We start from the raw sequence: 17,992 nt of genomic DNA on the forward strand, positions 1-17,992 counted from the left end.
TTTCTAAGACGGTAGAAACTGGGCAGAAACAAGTGTTTTTAACCTAAGCATTTTTCTTCAATGACTCTGTTTTTAGAAAGTGCCTCCTACATTGGTTGGTGTCTGGTAAAATTTCCGAGAAGTTTCTGTAGTGTAGTGGTTATCACGTTCGCCTAACACGCGAAAGGTCCCCAGTTCGAAACTGGGCAGAAACAATGGATTTTTAGCTAAGCATTTTTCTTCAATGGCTCTATTTTATGAAAGTGACTCCTACATTGGTTGGTGTCTAGTACAGTTTCTGGGAATTTTCTGTAGTGTAGTGGTTATCACGTTCGCCTCACACACGAAAGGTCCCCAGTTCGAAACTGGGCAGAAACAATGGATTTTTAGCTAAGCATTTTTTTAGACAGTGCCTCCTACATTGGATGGTGTCTGGCTTAGTTTCTAAGACGGTAGAAACTGGGCAGAAACAAGTGTTTTTAACCTAAGCATTTTTCTTCAATGACTCTGTTTTTAGAAAGTGCCTCCTACATTGGTTGGTGTCTGGTAAAATTTCCGAGAAGTTTCTGTAGTGTAGTGGTAATCACGTTCGCCTAACACGCGAAAGGTCCCCAGTTCGAAACTGGGCAGAAACAATGGATTTTTAGCTAAGCATTTTAATGCAATGGCCCTTTTTTTAGACAGTGCCTCCTACATTGGATGGTGTCTGGCTTAGTTTCTAAGACGGTAGAAACTGGGCAGAAACAAGTGTTTTTAACCTAAGCATTTTTCTTCAATGACTCTGTTTTTAGAAAGTGCCTCCTACATTGGTTGGTGTCTGGTATAGTTTCCGAGAAGTTTCTGTAGTGTAGTGGTTATCACATTCACCTAACACGCGAAAGGTCCCCAGTTCGAAACTGGGCAGAAACAATGGATTTTTAGCTAAGCATTTTCATTCAATGGCTCTTTTTTTAGAAAGTGCCTCCTACATTGGATGGTGTCTGGCGTAGTTTCTAAGACGTTTCTGTAGTGTAGTGGTTATCACGTTCGCCTTACACGCGAAAGGTCCCCAGTTCGAAACTGGGCAGAAACAAGTGTTTTTAACCTAAGCATTTTTCTTCAATGGCTCTATTTTATGAAAGTGACTCCTACATTGGTTGGTGTCTTGTATAATTTCTGAGAAGTTTCTGTAGTGTAGTGGTTATCACGTTCGCCTCACACGCGAAACGTCCCCAGTTCGAAACTGGGCAGAAACAATGGATTTTTAGCTAAGCATTTTCATGCAATGGCTCTTTTTTTAGAAAGTGCCTCCTACATTGTATGGTGTCTGGCTTTGTTTCTAAGATGTTTCTGTAGTGTAGTGGTTATCACGTTCGCCTTACACGCGAAAGGTCCCCAGTTCGAAACTGGGCAGAAACAATGGATTTTTAGCTAAGCATTTTCATGCAATGGCTCTTTTTTTAGAAAGTGCCTCCTACTTTGGATGGTGTCTGGTATAGTTTCTGGGAAGTTTCTGTAGTGTAGTGGTTATCACGTTCGCCTCACACGCGAAAGGTCCTCAGTTCGAAACTGGGCAGAAACAATGGATTTTTAGCTAAGCATTTTCATGCAATGGCTCTTTTTTTAGAAAGTGCCTCCTACATTGGATAGTGTCTGGCTTAGTTTCTAAGACGGTAGAAACTGGGCAGAAACAAGTGTTTTTAACCTAAGCATTTTTCTTCAATGACTCTGTTTTTAGAAAGTGCCTCCTACATTGGTTAGTGTCTGGTATAGTTTCCGAGAAGTTTCTGTAGTGTAGTGGTTATCACGTTCGCCTAACACGCGAAAGGTCCCCAGTTCGAAACTGGGCAGAAACAATGGATTTTTAGCTAAGCTTTTTAATGCAATGGCCCTTTTTTTAGACAGTGCCTCCTACATTGGAGGGTGTCTGGCTTAGTTTCTAAGACGGTAGAAACTGGGCAGAAACAAGTGTTTTTAACCTAAGCATTTTTCTTCAATGACTCTGTTTTTAGAAAGTGCCTCCTACATTGGTTGGTGTCTGGTATAGTTTCCGAGAAGTTTCTGTAGTGTAGTGGTTATCACGTTCGCCTAACACGCGAAAGGTCCCCAGTTCGAAACTGGGCAGAAACAATGGATTTTTAGCTAAGCATTTTAATGCAATGGCCCTTTTTTTAGACAGTGCCTCCTACGTTGGATAGTGTTTGGCTTAGTTTCTAAGACGGTAGAAACTGGGCAGAAACAAGTGTTTTTAACCTAAGCATTTTTCTTCAATGACTCTGTTTTTAGAAAGTGCCTCCTACATTGGTTGGTGTCTGGTATAGTTTCCGAGAAATTTCTGTAGTGTAGTGGTTATCACGTTCGCTTAACACGCGAAAGGTCCCCAGTTCGAAACTGGGCAGAAACAATGGATTTTTAGCTAAGCATTTTAATGCAATGGCCATTTTTTTAGACAGTGCCTCCTACATTGGATGGTGTCTGGCTTAGTTTCTAAGACGGTAGAAACTGGGCAGAAACAAGTGTTTTTAACCTAAGCATTTTTCTTCAATGACTCTGTTTTGTAGTGGTTATCACGATCGCCTCACACATGAAAGGTCCCCAGTTCGAAACTGGGCAGAAACAATGGATTTTTAGCTAAGCATTTTCATGCAATGGCTCTTTTTTTAGAAAGTGCCTCCTACATTGGATGGTGTCTGGCTTTGTTTCTAAAACGGTAGAAACTGGGCAGAAACAAGTGTTTTTAACCTAAGCATTTTTCTTCAATGGCTCTATTTTATGAAAGTGACTCCTACATTGGTTGGTGTCTAGTATAGTTTCTAGGAAGTTTCTGTAGTGTAGTGGTTATCATGTTCGCCTCACACGCGAAAGGTCCCCAGTTCGAAACTGTGCAGAAACAATAGATTTTTAGCTAAGCATTTTCATGCAATGGCTCTTTTTTTAGAAAGTGCCTCCTACATTGGATGGTGTCTGGCTTAGTTTCTAAAACGGAAGAAACTGGGCAGAAACAAGTGTTTTTAACCTAAGTATTTTTCTTCAATGACTCTGTTTTTAGAAAGTGCCTCCTACATTGGTTGGTGTCTGGTATAGTTTCCGAGAAGTTTCTGTAGTGTAGTGGTTATCACGTTCGCCTAACACGCGAAAGGTCCCCAGTTCGAAACTGGGCAGAAACAATGGATTTTTAGCTAAGCATTTTAATGCAATGGCCCTTTTTTTAGACAGTGCCTCCTACATTGGATAGTGTCTGGCTTAGTTTCTAAGACGGTAGAAACTGGGCAGAAACAAGTGTTTTTAACCTAAGCATTTTTCTTCAATGACTCTGTTTTTAGAAAGTGCCTCCTACATTGGTTAGTGTCTGGTATAGTTTCCGAGAAGTTTCTGTAGTGTAGTGGTTATCACGTTCGCCTTACACGCGAAAGGTCCCCAGTTCGAAACTGGGCAGAAACAAGTTTTTTTTAACCTAAGCATTTTTCTTCAATGGCTCTATTTTATGAAAGTGACTCCTACATTGGTTGGTGTCTAGTATAGTTTCTGGGAAGTTTTTGTAGTGTAGTGGTTATCACGTTCGCCTCACACGCGAAAGGTCCCCAGTTCGAAACTGGGCAGAAACAATGGATTTTTAGCTAAGCATTTTCATGCAATGGCTCTTTTTTTAGAAAGTGCCTCCTACTTTGGATGGTGTCTGGTATAGTTTCTGGGAAGTTTCTGTAGTGTAGTGGTTATCACGTTCGCCTCACACGCGAAAGGTCCTCAGTTCGAAACTGGGCAGAAACAATGGATTTTTAGCTAAGCATTTTCATGCAATGGCTCTTTTTTTAGAAAGTGCCTCCTACATTGGATAGTGTCTGGCTTAGTTTCTAAGACGGTAGAAACTGGGCAGAAACAAGTGTTTTTAACCTAAGCATTTTTCTTCAATGACTCTGTTTTTAGAAAGTGCCTCCTACATTGGTTAGTGTCTGGTATAGTTTCCGAGAAGTTTCTGTAGTGTAGTGGTTATCACGTTCGCCTAACACGCGAAAGGTCCCCAGTTCGAAACTGGGCAGAAACAATGGATTTTTAGCTAAGCTTTTTAATGCAATGGCCCTTTTTTTAGACAGTGCCTCCTACATTGGAGGGTGTCTGGCTTAGTTTCTAAGACGGTAGAAACTGGGCAGAAACAAGTGTTTTTAACCTAAGCATTTTTCTTCAATGACTCTGTTTTTAGAAAGTGCCTCCTACATTGGTTGGTGTCTGGTATAGTTTCCGAGAAGTTTCTGTAGTGTAGTGGTTATCACGTTCGCCTAACACGCGAAAGGTCCCCAGTTCGAAACTGGGCAGAAACAATGGATTTTTAGCTAAGCATTTTAATGCAATGGCCCTTTTTTTAGACAGTGCCTCCTACGTTGGATAGTGTTTGGCTTAGTTTCTAAGACGGTAGAAACTGGGCAGAAACAAGTGTTTTTAACCTAAGCATTTTTCTTCAATGACTCTGTTTTTAGAAAGTGCCTCCTACATTGGTTGGTGTCTGGTATAGTTTCCGAGAAATTTCTGTAGTGTAGTGGTTATCACGTTCGCTTAACACGCGAAAGGTCCCCAGTTCGAAACTGGGCAGAAACAATGGATTTTTAGCTAAGCATTTTAATGCAATGGCCATTTTTTTAGACAGTGCCTCCTACATTGGATGGTGTCTGGCTTAGTTTCTAAGACGGTAGAAACTGGGCAGAAACAAGTGTTTTTAACCTAAGCATTTTTCTTCAATGACTCTGTTTTGTAGTGGTTATCACGTTCGCCTCACACATGAAAGGTCCCCAGTTCGAAACTGGGCAGAAACAATGGATTTTTAGCTAAGCATTTTCATGCAATGGCTCTTTTTTTAGAAAGTGCCTCCTACATTGGATGGTGTCTGGCTTTGTTTCTAAAACGGTAGAAACTGGGCAGAAACAAGTGTTTTTAACCTAAGCATTTTTCTTCAATGACTCTATTTTTAGAAAGTGCCTCCTACATTGGTTGGTGTCTGGTGTAGTTTCCGAGAAGTTTCTGTAGTGTAGTGGTTATCACGTTCGCCTAACACGCGAAAGGTCCCCAGTTCGAAACTGGGCAGAAACAATGGATTTTTAGCTAAGCATTTTAATGCAATGGCCCTTTTTTTAGACAGTGCCTCCTACATTGGAGGGTGTCTGGCTTAGTTTCTAAGACGGTAGAAACTGGGCAGAAACAAGTGTTTTTAACCTAAGCATTTTTCTTCAATGACTCTGTTTTTTGAAAGTGCCTCCTACATTGGTTGGTGTCTGGTATAGTTTCCGAGAAGTTTCTGTAGTGTAGTGGTTATCACGTTCGCCTAACACGCGAAAGGTCCCCAGTTCGAAACTGGGCAGAAACAATGGATTTTTAGCTAAGCATTTTAATGCAATGGCCCTTTTTTTAGACAGTGCCTCCTACATTGGATAGTGTCTGGCTTAGTTTCTAAGACGGTAGAAACTGGGCAGAAACAAGTGTTTTTAACCTAAGCATTTTTCTTCAATGACTCTGTTTTTAGAAAGTGCCTCCTACATTGGTTGGTGTCTGGTATAGTTTCCGAGAAATTTCTGTAGTGTAGTGGTTATCACGTTCGCTTAACACGCGAAAGGTCCCCAGTTCGAAACTGGGCAGAAACAATGGATTTTTAGCTAAGCATTTTAATGCAATGGCCATTTTTTTAGACAGTGCCTCCTACATTGGATGGTGTCTGGCTTAGTTTCTAAGACAGTAGAAACTGGGCAGAAACAAGTGTTTTTAACCTAAGCATTTTTCTTCAATGACTCTGTTTTGTAGTGGTTATCACGTTCGCCTCACACGTGAAAGGTCCCCAGTTCGAAACTGGGCAGAAACAATGGATTTTTAGCTAAGCATTTTCATGCAATGGCTCTTTTTTTAGAAAGTGCCTCCTACATTGGATGGTGTCTGGCTTTGTTTCTAAAACGGTAGAAACTGGGCAGAAACAAGTGTTTTTAACCTAAGCATTTTTCTTCAATGACTCTATTTTTAGAAAGTGCCTCCTACATTGGTTGGTGTCTGGTGTAGTTTCCGAGAAGTTTCTGTAGTGTAGTGGTTATCACGTTCACCTAACACGCGAAAGGTCCCCAGTTCGAAACTGGGCAGAAACAATGGATTTTTAGCTAAGCATTTTAATGCAATGGCCCTTTTTTTAGACAGTGCCTCCTACATTGGAGGGTGTCTGGCTTAGTTTCTAAGACGGTAGAAACTGGGCAGAAACAAGTGTTTTTAACCTAAGCATTTTTCTTCAATGACTCTGTTTTTAGAAAGTGCCTCCTACATTGGTTGGTGTCTGGTAAAATTTCCGAGAAGTTTCTGTAGTGTAGTGGTTATCACGTTCGCCTAACACGCGAAAGGTCCCCAGTTCGAAACTGGGCAGAAACAATGGATTTTTAGCTAAGCATTTTAATGCAATGGCCCTTTTTTTAGACAGTGCCTCCTACATTGGATGGTGTCTGGCTTAGTTTCTAAGACGGTAGAAACTGGGCAGAAACAAGTGTTTTTAACCTAAGCATTTTTCTTCAATGACTCTGTTTTTAGAAAATGCCTCCTACATTGGTTGGTGTCTGGTATAGTTTCTAGGAAGTTTCTGTAGTGTAGTGGTTATCATGTTCGCCTCACACGCGAAAGGTCCCCAGTTCAAAACTGGGCAGAAACAATAGATTTTTAGCTAAGCATTTTCATGCAATGGCTCTTTTTTTAGAAAGTGCCTCCTACATTGGATAGTGTCTGGCTTAGTTTCTAAGACGGTAGAAACTGGGCAGAAACAAGTGTTTTTAACCTAAGCATTTTTCTTCAATGACTCTGTTTTTAGAAAGTGCCTCCTACATTGGTTAGTGTCTGGTATAGTTTACGAGAAGTTTCTGTAGTGTAGTGGTTATCACGTTCGCCTTACACGCGAAAGGTCCCCAGTTCGAAACTGGGCAGAAACAAGTTTTTTTTAACCTAAGCATTTTTCTTCAATGGCTCTATTTTATGAAAGTGACTCCTACATTGGTTGGTGTCTAGTATAGTTTCCGAGAAGTTTCTGTAGTGTAGTGGTTATCACGTTCGCCTCACACGCGAAAGGTCCCCAGTTCGAAACTGGGCAGAAACAATGGATTTTTAGCTAAGCATTTTCATGCAATGGCTCTTTTTTTAGAAAGTGCCTCTTACTTTGGATGGTGTCTGGCTTAGTTTCTAAAACGGTAGAAACTGGGCAGAAACAAGTGTTTTTAACCTAAGTATTTTTCTTCAATGACTCTGTTTTTAGAAAGTGCCTCCTACATTGGTTGGTGTCTGGTATAGTTTCCGAGAAGTTTCTGTAGTGTAGTGGTTATCACGTTCGCCTAACACGCGAAAGGTCCCCAGTTCGAAACTGGGCAGAAACAAGTTTTTTTAACCTAAGCATTTTTCTTCAATGGCTCTATTTTATGAAAGTGACTCCTACATTGGTTGGTGTCTAGTATAGTTTCTAGGAAGTTTCTGTAGTGTAGTGGTTATCATGTTCGCCTCACACGCGAAAGGTCCCCAGTTCGAAACTGGGCAGAAACAATAGATTTTTAGCTAAGCATTTTCATGCAATGGCTCTTTTTTTAGAAAGTGCCTCCTACATTGGATGGTGTCTGGCTTAGTTTCTAAAACGGTAGAAACTGGGCAGAAACAAGTGTTTTTAACCTAAGTATTTTTCTTCAATGACTCTGTTTTTAGAAAGTGCCTCCTACATTGGTTGGTGTCTGGTATAGTTTCCGAGAAGTTTCTGTAGTGTAGTGGTTATCACGTTCGCCTAACACGCGAAAGGTCCCCAGTTCGAAACTGGGCAGAAACAATGGATTTTTAGCTAAGCATTTTAATACAATGGCCCTTTTTTTAGACAGTGCCTCCTACATTGGATAGTGTCTGGCTTAGTTTTTAAGACGGTAGAAACTGGGCAGAAACAAGTGTTTTTAACCTAAGCATTTTTCTTCAATGACTCTGTTTTTAGAAAGTGCCTCCTACATTGGTTAGTGTCTGGTATAGTTTCCGAGAAGTTTCTGTAGTGTAGTGGTTATCACGTTTGCCTCACACGCGAAAGGTCCCCTGTTCGAAACTGGGCAAAAACAATGGATTTTTAGCTAAGCATTTTCATGCAATGGCTCTTTTTTTAGAAAGTGCCTCCTACATTGGATGGTGTCTGGCTTAGTTTCTAAGACGTTTCTGTAGTGTAGTGGTTATCACGTTTGCCTTACACGCGAAAGGTCCTCAGTTCGAAACTGGGCAGAAACAAGTGTTTTTAACCTAAGCATTTTTCTTCAATGACTCTGTTTTTAGAAAGTGCCTCCTACATTGGTTGGTGTCTGGTATAGTTTCCGAGAAGTTTCTGTAGTGTAGTGGTTATCACGTTCGCCTCACACGCGAAAGGTCCCCAGCTCGAAACTGGGCAGAAACAATGGATTTTTAGCTAAGCATTTTCATGCAATGGCTCTTTTTTCAGAAAGTGCCTCCTACATTGGATGGTGTCTGGCTTAGTTTCTAAAATGGTAGAAACTGGGCAGAAACAAGTATTTTTAACCTAAGCATTTTTCTTCAATGACTCTGTTTTTAGAAAGTGCCTCCTACATTGGATGGTGTCTGGCTTAGTTTCTAAGACGTTTCTGTAGTGTAGTGGTTATCACGTTCGCCTTACACGCGAAAGGTCCTCAGTTCGAAACTGGGCAGAAACAAGTGTTTTTAACCTAAGCATTTTTCTTCAATGACTCTGTTTTTAGAAAGTGCCTCCTACATTGGTTGGTGTCTGGTATAGTTTCCGAGAAGTTTCTGTAGTGTAGTGGTTATCACGTTCGCCTAACACGCGAAAGGTCCCCAGTTCGAAACTGGGCAGAAACAATGGATTTTTAGCTAAGCATTTTCATGCAATGGCTCTTTTTTCAGAAAGTGCCTCCTACATTGGATGGTGTCTGGCTTAGTTTCTAAAATGGTAGAAACTGGGCAGAAACAAGTATTTTTAACCTAAGCATTTTTCTTCAATGACTCTGTTTTTAGAAAGTGCCTCCTACATTGGATGGTGTCTGGCTTAGTTTCTAAGACGTTTCTGTAGTGTAGTGGTTATCACGTTCGCCTTACACGCGAAAGGTCCTCAGTTCGAAACTGGGCAGAAACAAGTGTTTTTAACCTAAGCATTTTTCTTCAATGACTCTGTTTTTAGAAAGTGCCTCCTACATTGGTTGGTGTCTGGTGTAGTTTCCGAGAAGTTTCTGTAGTGTAGTGGTTATCACGTTCACCTAACACGCGAAAGGTCCCCAGTTCGAAACTGGGCAGAAACAATGGATTTTTAGCTAAGCATTTTAATGCAATGGCCCTTTTTTTAGACAGTGCCTCCTACATTGGATGGTGTCTGGCTTAGTTTCTAAGACGGTAGAAACTGGGCAGAAACAAGTGTTTTTAACCTAAGCATTTTTCTTCAATGACTCTGTTTTTAGAAAGTGCCTCCTACATTGGTTGGTGTCTGGTAAAATTTCCGAGAAGTTTCTGTAGTGTAGTGGTTATCACGTTCGCCTAACACGCGAAAGGTCCCCAGTTCGAAACTGGGCAGAAACAATGGATTTTTAGCTAAGCATTTTAATGCAATGGCCCTTTTTTTAGACAGTGCCTCCTACATTGGATGGTGTCTGGCTTAGTTTCTAAGACGGTAGAAACTGGGCAGAAACAAGTGTTTTTAACCTAAGCATTTTTCTTCAATGACTCTGTTTTTAGAAAATGCCTCCTACATTGGTTGGTGTCTGGTATAGTTTCCGAGAAGTTTCTGTAGTGTAGTGGTTATCACGTTCGCCTAACACGCGAAAGGTCCCCAGTTCGAAACTGGGCAGAAACAATGGATTTTTAGCTAAGCATTTTAATGCAATGGCCCTTTTTTTAGACAGTGCCTCCTACATTGGATAGTGTCTGGCTTAGTTTCTAAGACGGTAGAAACTGGGCAGAAACAAGTGTTTTTAACCTAAGTATTTTTCTTCAATGACTCTGTTTTTAGAAAGTGCCTCCTACATTGGTTGGTGTCTGGTATAGTTTCCGAGAAGTTTCTGTAGTGTAGTGGTTATCACGCTCGCCTAACACGCGAAAGGTCCCCAGTTCGAAACTGGGCAGAAACAATGGATTTTTAGCTAAGCATTTTAATGCAATGGCCCTTTTTTTAGACAGTGCCTCCTACATTGGAGGGTGTCTGGCTTAGTTTCTAAGACGGTAGAAACTGGGCAGAAACAAGTGTTTTTAACCTAAGCATTTTTCTTCAATGACTCTGTTTTTAGAAAGTGCCTCCTACATTGGTTGGTGTCTGGTATAGTTTCCGAGAAATTTCTGTAGTGTAGTGGTTATCACGTTCGCTTAACACGCGAAAGGTCCCCAGTTCGAAACTGGGCAGAAACAATGGATTTTTAGCTAAGCATTTTAATGCAATGGCCATTTTTTTAGACAGTGCCTCCTACATTGGATGGTGTCTGGCTTAGTTTCTAAGACGGTAGAAACTGGGCAGAAACAAGTGTTTTTAACCTAAGCATTTTTCTTCAATGACTCTGTTTTGTAGTGGTTATCACGTTCGCCTCACACGTGAAAGGTCCCCAGTTCGAAACTGGGCAGAAACAATGGATTTTTAGCTAAGCATTTTCATGCAATGGCTCTTTTTTTAGAAAGTGCCTCCTACATTGGATGGTGTCTGGCTTTGTTTCTAAAACGGTAGAAACTGGGCAGAAACAAGTGTTTTTAACCTAAGCATTTTTCTTCAATGACTCTATTTTTAGAAAGTGCCTCCTACATTGGTTGGTGTCTGGTGTAGTTTCCGAGAAGTTTCTGTAGTGTAGTGGTTATCACGTTCGCCTAACACGCGAAAGGTCCCCAGTTCGAAACTGGGCAGAAACAATGGATTTTTAGCTAAGCATTTTAATGCAATGGCCCTTTTTTTAGACAGTGCCTCCTACATTGGAGGGTGTCTGGCTTAGTTTCTATGACGGTAGAAACTGGGCAGAAACAAGTGTTTTTAACCTAAGCATTTTTCTTCAATGACTCTGTTTTTAGAAAGTGCCTCCTACATTGGTTGGTGTCTGGTAAAATTTCCGAGAAGTTTCTGTAGTGTAGTGGTTATCACGTTCGCCTAACACGCGAAAGGTCCCCAGTTCGAAACTGGGCAGAAACAATGGATTTTTAGCTAAGCATTTTAATGCAATGGCCCTTTTTTTAGACAGTGCCTCCTACATTGGATGGTGTCTGGCTTAGTTTCTAAGACGGTAGAAACTGGGCAGAAACAAGTGTTTTTAACCTAAGCATTTTTCTTCAATGACTCTGTTTTTAGAAAGTGCCTCCTACATTGGTTGGTGTCTGGTATAGTTTCCGAGAAGTTTCTGTAGTGTAGTGGTTATCACATTCACCTAACACGCGAAAGGTCCCCAGTTTGAAACTGGGCAGAAACAATGGATTTTTAGCTAAGCCTTTTCATTCAATGGCTCTTTTTTTAGAAAGTGCCTCCTACATTGGATGGTGTCTGGCGTAGTTTCTAAGACGTTTCTGTAGTGTAGTGGTTATCACGTTCGCCTTACACGCGAAAGGTCCCCAGTTCGAAACTGGGCAGAAACAAGTGTTTTTAACCTAAGCATTTTTCTTCAATGGCTCTATTTTATGAAAGTGACTCCTACATTGGTTGGTGTCTTGTATAGTTTCTGAGAAGTTTCTGTAGTGTAGTGGTTATCACGTTCGCCTCACACGCGAAACGTCCCCAGTTCGAAACTGGGCAGAAACAATGGATTTTTAGCTAAGCATTTTCATGCAATGGCTCTTTTTTTAGAAAGTGCCTCCTACATTGTATGGTGTCTGGCTTTGTTTCTAAGATGTTTCTGTAGTGTAGTGGTTATCACGTTCGCCTTACACGCGAAAGGTCCCCAGTTCGAAACTGGGCAGAAACAAGTTTTTTTAACCTAAGCATTTTTCTTCAATGGCTCTATTTTATGAAAGTGACTCCTACATTGGTTGGTGTCTAGTATAGTTTCTAGGAAGTTTCTGTAGTGTAGTGGTTATCATGTTCGCCTCACACGCGAAAGGTCCCCAGTTCGAAACTGGGCAGAAACAATAGATTTTTAGCTAAGCAATGGCTCTTTTTTTAGAAAGTGCCTCCTACATTGGATGGTGTCTGGCTTAGTTTCTAAAACGGAAGAAACTGGGCAGAAACAAGTGTTTTTAACCTAAGTATTTTTCTTCAATGACTCTGTTTTTAGAAAGTGCCTCCTACATTGGTTGGTGTCTGGTATAGTTTCCGAGAAGTTTCTGTAGTGTAGTGGTTATCACGTTCGCCTAACACGCGAAAGGTCCCCAGTTCGAAACTGGGCAGAAACAATGGATTTTTAGCTAAGCATTTTAATGCAATGGCCCTTTTTTTAGACAGTGCCTCCTACATTGGATAGTGTCTGGCTTAGTTTCTAAGACGGTAGAAACTGGGCAGAAACAAGTGTTTTTAACCTAAGCATTTTTCTTCAATGACTCTGTTTTTAGAAAGTGCCTCCTACATTGGTTAGTGTCTGGTATAGTTTCCGAGAAGTTTCTGTAGTGTAGTGGTTATCACGTTCGCCTTACACGCGAAAGGTCCCCAGTTCGAAACTGGGCAGAAACATGTTTTTTTTAACCTAAGCATTTTTCTTCAATGGCTCTATTTTATGAAAGTGACTCCTACATTGGTTGGTGTCTAGTATAGTTTCTGGGAAGTTTCTGTAGTGTAGTGGTTATCACGTTCGTATCACACGCGAAAGGTCCCCAGTTCGAAACTGGGCAGAAACAATGGATTTTTAGCTAAGCATTTTCATGCAATGGCTCTTTTTTTAGAAAGTGCCTCCTACTTTGGATGGTGTCTGGCTTAGTTTCTAAAACGGTAGAAACTGGGCAGAAACAAGTGTTTTTAACCTAAGTATTTTTCTTCAATGACTCTGTTTTTAGAAAGTGCCTCCTACATTGGTTGGTGTCTGGTATAGTTTCCGAGAAGTTTCTGTAGTGTAGTGGTTATCACGTTCACCTCACACGCGAAAGGTCCCCAGTTCGAAACTGGGCAGAAACAATGGATTTTTAGCTAAGCATTTTCATGCAATGGCTCTTTTTTTAGAAAGTGCCTCCTACATTGGATAGTGTCTGGCTTAGTTTCTAAGACGGTAGAAACTGGGCAGAAACAAGTGTTTTTAACCTAAGCATTTTTCTTCAATGACTCTGTTTTTAGAAAGTGCCTCCTACATTGGTTAGTGTCTGGTATAGTTTCCGAGAAGTTTCTGTAGTGTAGTGGTTATCACGTTCGCCTTACACGCGAAAGGTCCCCAGTTCGAAACTGGGCAGAAACAAGTTTTTTTTAACCTAAGCATTTTTCTTCAATGGCTCTATTTTATGAAAGTGACTCCTACATTGGTTGGTGTCTAGTATAGTTTCCGAGAAGTTTCTGTAGTGTAGTGGTTATCACGTTCGCCTCACACGCGAAAGGTCCCCAGTTCGAAACTGGGCAGAAACAATGGATTTTTAGCTAAGCATTTTCATGCAATGGCTCTTTTTTTAGAAAGTGCCTCCTACTTTGGATGGTGTCTGGCTTAGTTTCTAAAACGGTAGAAACTGGGCAGAAACAAGTGTTTTTAACCTAAGTATTTTTCTTCAATGACTCTGTTTTTAGAAAGTGCCTCCTACATTGGTTGGTGTCTGGTATAGTTTCCGAGAAGTTTCTGTAGTGTAGTGGTTATCACGTTCGCCTAACACGCGAAAGGTCCCCAGTTCGAAACTGGGCAGAAACAAGTTTTTTTAACCTAAGCATTTTTCTTCAATGGCTCTATTTTATGAAAGTGACTCCTACATTGGTTGGTGTCTAGTATAGTTTCTAGGAAGTTTCTGTAGTGTAGTGGTTATCATGTTCGCCTCACACGCGAAAGGTCCCCAGTTCGAAACTGGGCAGAAACAATAGATTTTTAGCTAAGCATTTTCATGCAATGGCTCTTTTTTTAGAAAGTGCCTCCTACATTGGATGGTGTCTGGCTTAGTTTCTAAAACGGTAGAAACTGGGCAGAAACAAGTGTTTTTAACCTAAGTATTTTTCTTCAATGACTCTGTTTTTAGAAAGTGCCTCCTACATTGGTTGGTGTCTGGTATAGTTTCCGAGAAGTTTCTGTAGTGTAGTGGTTATCACGTTCGCCTAACACGCGAAAGGTCCCCAGTTCGAAACTGGGCAGAAACAATGGATTTTTAGCTAAGCATTTTAATACAATGGCCCTTTTTTTAGACAGTGCCTCCTACATTGGATAGTGTCTGGCTTAGTTTCTAAGACGGTAGAAACTGGGCAGAAACAAGTGTTTTTAACCTAAGCATTTTTCTTCAATGACTCTGTTTTTAGAAAGTGCCTCCTACATTGGTTAGTGTCTGGTATAGTTTCCGAGAAGTTTCTGTAGTGTAGTGGTTATCACGTTTGCCTCACACGCGAAAGGTCCCCTGTTCGAAACTGGGCAAAAACAATGGATTTTTAGCTAAGCATTTTCATGCAATGGCTCTTTTTTTAGAAAGTGCCTCCTACATTGGATGGTGTCTGGCTTAGTTTCTAAGACGTTTCTGTAGTGTAGTGGTTATCACGTTTGCCTTACACGCGAAAGGTCCTCAGTTCGAAACTGGGCAGAAACAAGTGTATTTAACCTAAGCATTTTTCTTCAATGACTCTGTTTTTAGAAAGTGCCTCCTACATTGGTTGGTGTCTGGTATAGTTTCCGAGAAGTTTCTGTAGTGTAGTGGTTATCACGTTCGCCTCACACGCGAAAGGTCCCCAGTTCGAAACTGGGCAGAAACAATGGATTTTTAGCTAAGCATTTTCATGCAATGGCTCTTTTTTCAGAAAGTGCCTCCTACATTGGATGGTGTCTGGCTTAGTTTCTAAAATGGTAGAAACTGGGCAGAAACAAGTATTTTTAACCTAAGCATTTTTCTTCAATGACTCTGTTTTTAGAAAGTGCCTCCTACATTGGATGGTGTCTGGCTTAGTTTCTAAGACGTTTCTGTAGTGTAGTGGTTATCACGTTCGCCTTACACGCGAAAGGTCCTCAGTTCGAAACTGGGCAGAAACAAGTGTTTTTAACCTAAGCATTTTTCTTCAATGACTCTGTTTTTAGAAAGTGCCTCCTACATTGGTTGGTGTCTGGTATAGTTTCCGAGAAGTTTCTGTAGTGTAGTGGTTATCACGTTCGCCTAACACGCGAAAGGTCCCCAGTTCGAAACTGGGCAGAAACAATGGATTTTTAGCACCTAAATATAAAAATATCCACATGAATGGTGTATAGCACTAATATCGGCGAATTGAGATAGTGCAAAAATCCTCAAATTGTGGTAAAATAATAAAGGTGACCCAACAGGGATTTTTTTCCCCCTTAATAACACTGGTCTATAATACCTATCTAAGACCAACACCAGATCTTTAAATTGAGTGTACAATAAATGCCGCCCATATTGGGGATAACATACATACCAAGAGATTTGGGGATTGGCTCAATCTAGTAACACCTATGATCATACACGGATCCAGGGATATCAATTTATTTAAATAAGAGACACCAGTGACACCCATATAGATCACTCAACTTTTCTGTGTACAAATACACCCGCCCGTGGATATCTGTAATAAGACTAAAACAGTCATCAGATACCGTAAGGGACATATGTGTAAAAAGTGAAACCAATAAAAGAGTGTATCTTCACAGTAGAGGGCATTGCATGTTGACACCGCACGTGCAGTTTTTAAAATCACTGTACTCACTGTTTCATGTTATATGTTAGTCTGTATATTTCGCAGTTTTAAAAAAGAAACCAATAAAAGGTATTTTTTATGTGTAAAAATTATTTTTTCTCTTTTGGTGCACCACACCTTTGACAATCCCTACCCTGTCTTTCGATTACTTAGTTTCTAAAACGGTAGAAAAGGTGTTTTTAACCTAAGCATTTTTCTTCAATGACTCTGTTTTTAGAAAGTGCCTCCTACATTGGTTGGTGTCTGGTATAGTTTCCGAGAAGTTTCTGTAGTGTAGTGGTGATCACGTTCACCTAACAAGCGAAAGGTCCCCAGTTCGAAACTGTGCAGAAACAATGGATTTTTAGCTAAGCATTTTAATGCAATGGCCCTTTTTTTAGACAGTGCCTCCTACATTGGATGGTGTCTGGCTTAGTTTCTAAGACGGTAGAAACTGGGCAGAAACAAGTGTTTTTAACCTAAGCATTTTTCTTCAATGACTCTGTTTTTAGAAAGTGCCTCCTACATTGGTTGGTGTCTGGTATAGTTTCCGAGAAGTTTCTGTAGTGTAGTGGTTATCACGTTCGCCTCACACGCGAAAGGTCCCCAGTTCGAAACTGGGCAGAAACAATGGATTTTTAGCTAAGCATTTTAATGCAATGGCCCTTTTTTAGACAGTGCCTCCTACATTGGATGGTGTCTGGCTTAGTTTCTAAGACGGTAGAAACTGGGCAGAAACAAGTGTTTTTAACCTAAGCATTTTTCTTCAATGACTCTGTTTTTAGAAAGTGCCTCCTACATTGGTTGGTGTCTGGTATAGTTTCCGAGAAGTTTCTGTAGTGTATTGGATATCACGTTCGCCTAACACGCGAAAGGTCCCCAGTTCGAAACTGGGCAGAAACAATGGATTTTTAGCTAAGCATTTTAATGCAATGGCCCTTTTTTTAGACAGTGCCTCCTACATTGGATGGTGTCTGGCTTAGTTTCTAAGACGGTAGAAACTGGGCAGAAACAAGTGTTTTTAACCTAAGCATTTTTCTTCAATTACTCTGTTTTTAGAAAGTGCCTCCTACATTGGTTGGTGTCTGGTATAGTTTCCGAGAAGTTTCAGTAGTGTAGTTGTTATCACGTTCGCCTAACACGCGAAAGGTCCCCAGTTCGAAACTGGGCAGAAACAATGGATTTTTAGCTAAGCATTTTAATGCAATGGCCCTTTTTTAGACAGTGCCTCCTACATTGGTTGGTGTCTAGTACAGTTTTTGAGAAGTTTCTGTAGTGTAGTGGTTATCACGTTCGCCTCACACGCGAAAGGTCCCCTGTTCGAAACTGTTCCAACTACATTGGATGGTGTCTGGCTTAGTTTCTAAGACGGTAGAAACTGGGCAGAAACAAGTGTTTTTAACCTAAGCATTTTTCTTCAATGACTCTGTTTTTAGAAAGTGCCTCCTACATTGGTTGGTGTCTGGTATAGTTTCCGAGAAGTTTCTGTAGTGTATTGGATATCACGTTCGCCTAACACGCGAAAGTTTGAAACTGGGCAGAAACAATGGATTTTTAGCTAAGCATTTTAATGCAATGGCCCTTTTTTTAGACAGTGCCTCCTACTTTGGATGGTGTCTGGCTTAGTTTCTAAGACGGTAGAAACTGGGCAGAAACAAGTGTTTTTAACCTAAGCATTTTTCTTCAATGACTCTGTTTTTAGAAAGTGCCTCCTACATTGGTTGGTGTCTGGTATAGTTTCCGAGAAGTTTCTGTAGTGTAGTGGTTATCACAGTCGCCTAACACACGAAAGGTCCCCAGTTCGAAACTGGGCAGAAACAATGGATTTTTAGCTAAGAATTTTAATGCAATGGCCATTTTTTTAGACAGTGCCTGCTACATTGGATGGTGTCTGGCTTAGTTTCTAAGACGGTAGAAACTGGGCAGAAACAAGTGTTTTTAACCTAAGCATTTTTCTTCAATGACTCTGTTTTTAGAAAGTGCCTCCTACATTGGTTGGTGTCTGGTATACTTTCCGAGAAGTTTCTGTAGTGTAGTGGTTATCACGTTCGCCTAACACGCGAAAGGTCCCCAGTTCGAAACTGGGCAGAAACAATGGATTTTTAGCTAAGCATTTTAATGCAATGGCCCTTTTTTTAGACAGTGCCTCCTACATTGGTTGGTGTCTAATTTAGTTTCTGAGAAGTTTCTGTAGTGTAGTGGTTATCACGTTCGCCTCACACGCGAAAGGTCCCCAGTTCGAAACTGGGCAGAAACAATGGATTTTTAGCTAAGCATTTTCATGCAATGGCTCTTTTTTTAGAAAGT

General features: G+C 40.7%; 48 non-coding genes across 48 annotated transcripts; all 48 read left to right on the forward strand.

Annotated features, from left to right (window-relative positions):
• Nucleotides 1–121: 121 nt before the first annotated feature.
• TRNAV-AAC (transfer RNA valine (anticodon AAC)) lies at nt 122–194 on the forward strand. The gene has a single exon. It is a non-coding gene; the product is annotated as a tRNA-Val (tRNA).
• Nucleotides 195–541: 347 nt separating this feature from the next.
• TRNAV-AAC (transfer RNA valine (anticodon AAC)) lies at nt 542–614 on the forward strand. Its single transcript has one exon. It is a non-coding gene; the product is annotated as a tRNA-Val (tRNA).
• Nucleotides 615–978: 364 nt separating this feature from the next.
• On the forward strand, nt 979–1,051 carry TRNAV-UAC (transfer RNA valine (anticodon UAC)). Its single transcript has one exon. It is a non-coding gene; the product is annotated as a tRNA-Val (tRNA).
• Nucleotides 1,052–1,141: 90 nt separating this feature from the next.
• TRNAV-CAC (transfer RNA valine (anticodon CAC)) lies at nt 1,142–1,214 on the forward strand. Its single transcript has one exon. It is a non-coding gene; the product is annotated as a tRNA-Val (tRNA).
• A 90-nt stretch (nt 1,215–1,304) lies between these two features.
• TRNAV-UAC (transfer RNA valine (anticodon UAC)) lies at nt 1,305–1,377 on the forward strand. Its single transcript has one exon. It is a non-coding gene; the product is annotated as a tRNA-Val (tRNA).
• A 90-nt stretch (nt 1,378–1,467) lies between these two features.
• On the forward strand, nt 1,468–1,540 carry TRNAV-CAC (transfer RNA valine (anticodon CAC)). Its single transcript has one exon. It is a non-coding gene; the product is annotated as a tRNA-Val (tRNA).
• Nucleotides 1,541–1,741: 201 nt separating this feature from the next.
• TRNAV-AAC (transfer RNA valine (anticodon AAC)) lies at nt 1,742–1,814 on the forward strand. Its single transcript has one exon. It is a non-coding gene; the product is annotated as a tRNA-Val (tRNA).
• A 201-nt stretch (nt 1,815–2,015) lies between these two features.
• Nucleotides 2,016–2,088, forward strand: TRNAV-AAC (transfer RNA valine (anticodon AAC)). The gene has a single exon. It is a non-coding gene; the product is annotated as a tRNA-Val (tRNA).
• A 964-nt stretch (nt 2,089–3,052) lies between these two features.
• On the forward strand, nt 3,053–3,125 carry TRNAV-AAC (transfer RNA valine (anticodon AAC)). Its single transcript has one exon. It is a non-coding gene; the product is annotated as a tRNA-Val (tRNA).
• Nucleotides 3,126–3,326: 201 nt separating this feature from the next.
• On the forward strand, nt 3,327–3,399 carry TRNAV-UAC (transfer RNA valine (anticodon UAC)). The gene has a single exon. It is a non-coding gene; the product is annotated as a tRNA-Val (tRNA).
• A 91-nt stretch (nt 3,400–3,490) lies between these two features.
• TRNAV-CAC (transfer RNA valine (anticodon CAC)) lies at nt 3,491–3,563 on the forward strand. The gene has a single exon. It is a non-coding gene; the product is annotated as a tRNA-Val (tRNA).
• A 90-nt stretch (nt 3,564–3,653) lies between these two features.
• TRNAV-CAC (transfer RNA valine (anticodon CAC)) lies at nt 3,654–3,726 on the forward strand. Its single transcript has one exon. It is a non-coding gene; the product is annotated as a tRNA-Val (tRNA).
• Nucleotides 3,727–3,927: 201 nt separating this feature from the next.
• TRNAV-AAC (transfer RNA valine (anticodon AAC)) lies at nt 3,928–4,000 on the forward strand. The gene has a single exon. It is a non-coding gene; the product is annotated as a tRNA-Val (tRNA).
• A 201-nt stretch (nt 4,001–4,201) lies between these two features.
• On the forward strand, nt 4,202–4,274 carry TRNAV-AAC (transfer RNA valine (anticodon AAC)). The gene has a single exon. It is a non-coding gene; the product is annotated as a tRNA-Val (tRNA).
• A 690-nt stretch (nt 4,275–4,964) lies between these two features.
• TRNAV-AAC (transfer RNA valine (anticodon AAC)) lies at nt 4,965–5,037 on the forward strand. The gene has a single exon. It is a non-coding gene; the product is annotated as a tRNA-Val (tRNA).
• Nucleotides 5,038–5,238: 201 nt separating this feature from the next.
• TRNAV-AAC (transfer RNA valine (anticodon AAC)) lies at nt 5,239–5,311 on the forward strand. Its single transcript has one exon. It is a non-coding gene; the product is annotated as a tRNA-Val (tRNA).
• Nucleotides 5,312–6,275: 964 nt separating this feature from the next.
• TRNAV-AAC (transfer RNA valine (anticodon AAC)) lies at nt 6,276–6,348 on the forward strand. The gene has a single exon. It is a non-coding gene; the product is annotated as a tRNA-Val (tRNA).
• A 201-nt stretch (nt 6,349–6,549) lies between these two features.
• On the forward strand, nt 6,550–6,622 carry TRNAV-CAC (transfer RNA valine (anticodon CAC)). Its single transcript has one exon. It is a non-coding gene; the product is annotated as a tRNA-Val (tRNA).
• A 201-nt stretch (nt 6,623–6,823) lies between these two features.
• On the forward strand, nt 6,824–6,896 carry TRNAV-UAC (transfer RNA valine (anticodon UAC)). The gene has a single exon. It is a non-coding gene; the product is annotated as a tRNA-Val (tRNA).
• A 91-nt stretch (nt 6,897–6,987) lies between these two features.
• TRNAV-CAC (transfer RNA valine (anticodon CAC)) lies at nt 6,988–7,060 on the forward strand. Its single transcript has one exon. It is a non-coding gene; the product is annotated as a tRNA-Val (tRNA).
• A 201-nt stretch (nt 7,061–7,261) lies between these two features.
• Nucleotides 7,262–7,334, forward strand: TRNAV-AAC (transfer RNA valine (anticodon AAC)). The gene has a single exon. It is a non-coding gene; the product is annotated as a tRNA-Val (tRNA).
• A 90-nt stretch (nt 7,335–7,424) lies between these two features.
• Nucleotides 7,425–7,497, forward strand: TRNAV-CAC (transfer RNA valine (anticodon CAC)). The gene has a single exon. It is a non-coding gene; the product is annotated as a tRNA-Val (tRNA).
• A 201-nt stretch (nt 7,498–7,698) lies between these two features.
• TRNAV-AAC (transfer RNA valine (anticodon AAC)) lies at nt 7,699–7,771 on the forward strand. The gene has a single exon. It is a non-coding gene; the product is annotated as a tRNA-Val (tRNA).
• An 801-nt stretch (nt 7,772–8,572) lies between these two features.
• Nucleotides 8,573–8,645, forward strand: TRNAV-UAC (transfer RNA valine (anticodon UAC)). Its single transcript has one exon. It is a non-coding gene; the product is annotated as a tRNA-Val (tRNA).
• A 90-nt stretch (nt 8,646–8,735) lies between these two features.
• Nucleotides 8,736–8,808, forward strand: TRNAV-AAC (transfer RNA valine (anticodon AAC)). The gene has a single exon. It is a non-coding gene; the product is annotated as a tRNA-Val (tRNA).
• Nucleotides 8,809–9,009: 201 nt separating this feature from the next.
• TRNAV-UAC (transfer RNA valine (anticodon UAC)) lies at nt 9,010–9,082 on the forward strand. The gene has a single exon. It is a non-coding gene; the product is annotated as a tRNA-Val (tRNA).
• Nucleotides 9,083–9,446: 364 nt separating this feature from the next.
• On the forward strand, nt 9,447–9,519 carry TRNAV-AAC (transfer RNA valine (anticodon AAC)). The gene has a single exon. It is a non-coding gene; the product is annotated as a tRNA-Val (tRNA).
• Nucleotides 9,520–9,720: 201 nt separating this feature from the next.
• TRNAV-AAC (transfer RNA valine (anticodon AAC)) lies at nt 9,721–9,793 on the forward strand. Its single transcript has one exon. It is a non-coding gene; the product is annotated as a tRNA-Val (tRNA).
• A 964-nt stretch (nt 9,794–10,757) lies between these two features.
• Nucleotides 10,758–10,830, forward strand: TRNAV-AAC (transfer RNA valine (anticodon AAC)). The gene has a single exon. It is a non-coding gene; the product is annotated as a tRNA-Val (tRNA).
• Nucleotides 10,831–11,031: 201 nt separating this feature from the next.
• Nucleotides 11,032–11,104, forward strand: TRNAV-AAC (transfer RNA valine (anticodon AAC)). Its single transcript has one exon. It is a non-coding gene; the product is annotated as a tRNA-Val (tRNA).
• A 364-nt stretch (nt 11,105–11,468) lies between these two features.
• On the forward strand, nt 11,469–11,541 carry TRNAV-UAC (transfer RNA valine (anticodon UAC)). The gene has a single exon. It is a non-coding gene; the product is annotated as a tRNA-Val (tRNA).
• A 90-nt stretch (nt 11,542–11,631) lies between these two features.
• Nucleotides 11,632–11,704, forward strand: TRNAV-CAC (transfer RNA valine (anticodon CAC)). Its single transcript has one exon. It is a non-coding gene; the product is annotated as a tRNA-Val (tRNA).
• A 90-nt stretch (nt 11,705–11,794) lies between these two features.
• On the forward strand, nt 11,795–11,867 carry TRNAV-UAC (transfer RNA valine (anticodon UAC)). Its single transcript has one exon. It is a non-coding gene; the product is annotated as a tRNA-Val (tRNA).
• Nucleotides 11,868–11,957: 90 nt separating this feature from the next.
• On the forward strand, nt 11,958–12,030 carry TRNAV-CAC (transfer RNA valine (anticodon CAC)). The gene has a single exon. It is a non-coding gene; the product is annotated as a tRNA-Val (tRNA).
• Nucleotides 12,031–12,221: 191 nt separating this feature from the next.
• Nucleotides 12,222–12,294, forward strand: TRNAV-AAC (transfer RNA valine (anticodon AAC)). The gene has a single exon. It is a non-coding gene; the product is annotated as a tRNA-Val (tRNA).
• A 201-nt stretch (nt 12,295–12,495) lies between these two features.
• TRNAV-UAC (transfer RNA valine (anticodon UAC)) lies at nt 12,496–12,568 on the forward strand. Its single transcript has one exon. It is a non-coding gene; the product is annotated as a tRNA-Val (tRNA).
• A 365-nt stretch (nt 12,569–12,933) lies between these two features.
• On the forward strand, nt 12,934–13,006 carry TRNAV-CAC (transfer RNA valine (anticodon CAC)). Its single transcript has one exon. It is a non-coding gene; the product is annotated as a tRNA-Val (tRNA).
• A 201-nt stretch (nt 13,007–13,207) lies between these two features.
• Nucleotides 13,208–13,280, forward strand: TRNAV-UAC (transfer RNA valine (anticodon UAC)). The gene has a single exon. It is a non-coding gene; the product is annotated as a tRNA-Val (tRNA).
• A 91-nt stretch (nt 13,281–13,371) lies between these two features.
• Nucleotides 13,372–13,444, forward strand: TRNAV-CAC (transfer RNA valine (anticodon CAC)). Its single transcript has one exon. It is a non-coding gene; the product is annotated as a tRNA-Val (tRNA).
• A 201-nt stretch (nt 13,445–13,645) lies between these two features.
• Nucleotides 13,646–13,718, forward strand: TRNAV-AAC (transfer RNA valine (anticodon AAC)). Its single transcript has one exon. It is a non-coding gene; the product is annotated as a tRNA-Val (tRNA).
• A 90-nt stretch (nt 13,719–13,808) lies between these two features.
• On the forward strand, nt 13,809–13,881 carry TRNAV-CAC (transfer RNA valine (anticodon CAC)). The gene has a single exon. It is a non-coding gene; the product is annotated as a tRNA-Val (tRNA).
• Nucleotides 13,882–14,082: 201 nt separating this feature from the next.
• TRNAV-AAC (transfer RNA valine (anticodon AAC)) lies at nt 14,083–14,155 on the forward strand. Its single transcript has one exon. It is a non-coding gene; the product is annotated as a tRNA-Val (tRNA).
• A 527-nt stretch (nt 14,156–14,682) lies between these two features.
• TRNAV-CAC (transfer RNA valine (anticodon CAC)) lies at nt 14,683–14,755 on the forward strand. Its single transcript has one exon. It is a non-coding gene; the product is annotated as a tRNA-Val (tRNA).
• A 201-nt stretch (nt 14,756–14,956) lies between these two features.
• TRNAV-UAC (transfer RNA valine (anticodon UAC)) lies at nt 14,957–15,029 on the forward strand. Its single transcript has one exon. It is a non-coding gene; the product is annotated as a tRNA-Val (tRNA).
• A 90-nt stretch (nt 15,030–15,119) lies between these two features.
• Nucleotides 15,120–15,192, forward strand: TRNAV-AAC (transfer RNA valine (anticodon AAC)). Its single transcript has one exon. It is a non-coding gene; the product is annotated as a tRNA-Val (tRNA).
• Nucleotides 15,193–16,242: 1,050 nt separating this feature from the next.
• Nucleotides 16,243–16,315, forward strand: TRNAV-CAC (transfer RNA valine (anticodon CAC)). Its single transcript has one exon. It is a non-coding gene; the product is annotated as a tRNA-Val (tRNA).
• A 1,391-nt stretch (nt 16,316–17,706) lies between these two features.
• TRNAV-AAC (transfer RNA valine (anticodon AAC)) lies at nt 17,707–17,779 on the forward strand. Its single transcript has one exon. It is a non-coding gene; the product is annotated as a tRNA-Val (tRNA).
• A 90-nt stretch (nt 17,780–17,869) lies between these two features.
• On the forward strand, nt 17,870–17,942 carry TRNAV-CAC (transfer RNA valine (anticodon CAC)). The gene has a single exon. It is a non-coding gene; the product is annotated as a tRNA-Val (tRNA).
• Nucleotides 17,943–17,992: the final 50 nt, after the last annotated feature.

The sequence above is a fragment of the Crinia signifera genome, chromosome 3, assembly GCF_055691185.1.
Source record: "Crinia signifera chromosome 3, ASM5569118v1, whole genome shotgun sequence".
Taxonomy (NCBI): Eukaryota; Metazoa; Chordata; class Amphibia; order Anura; family Myobatrachidae; genus Crinia; species Crinia signifera.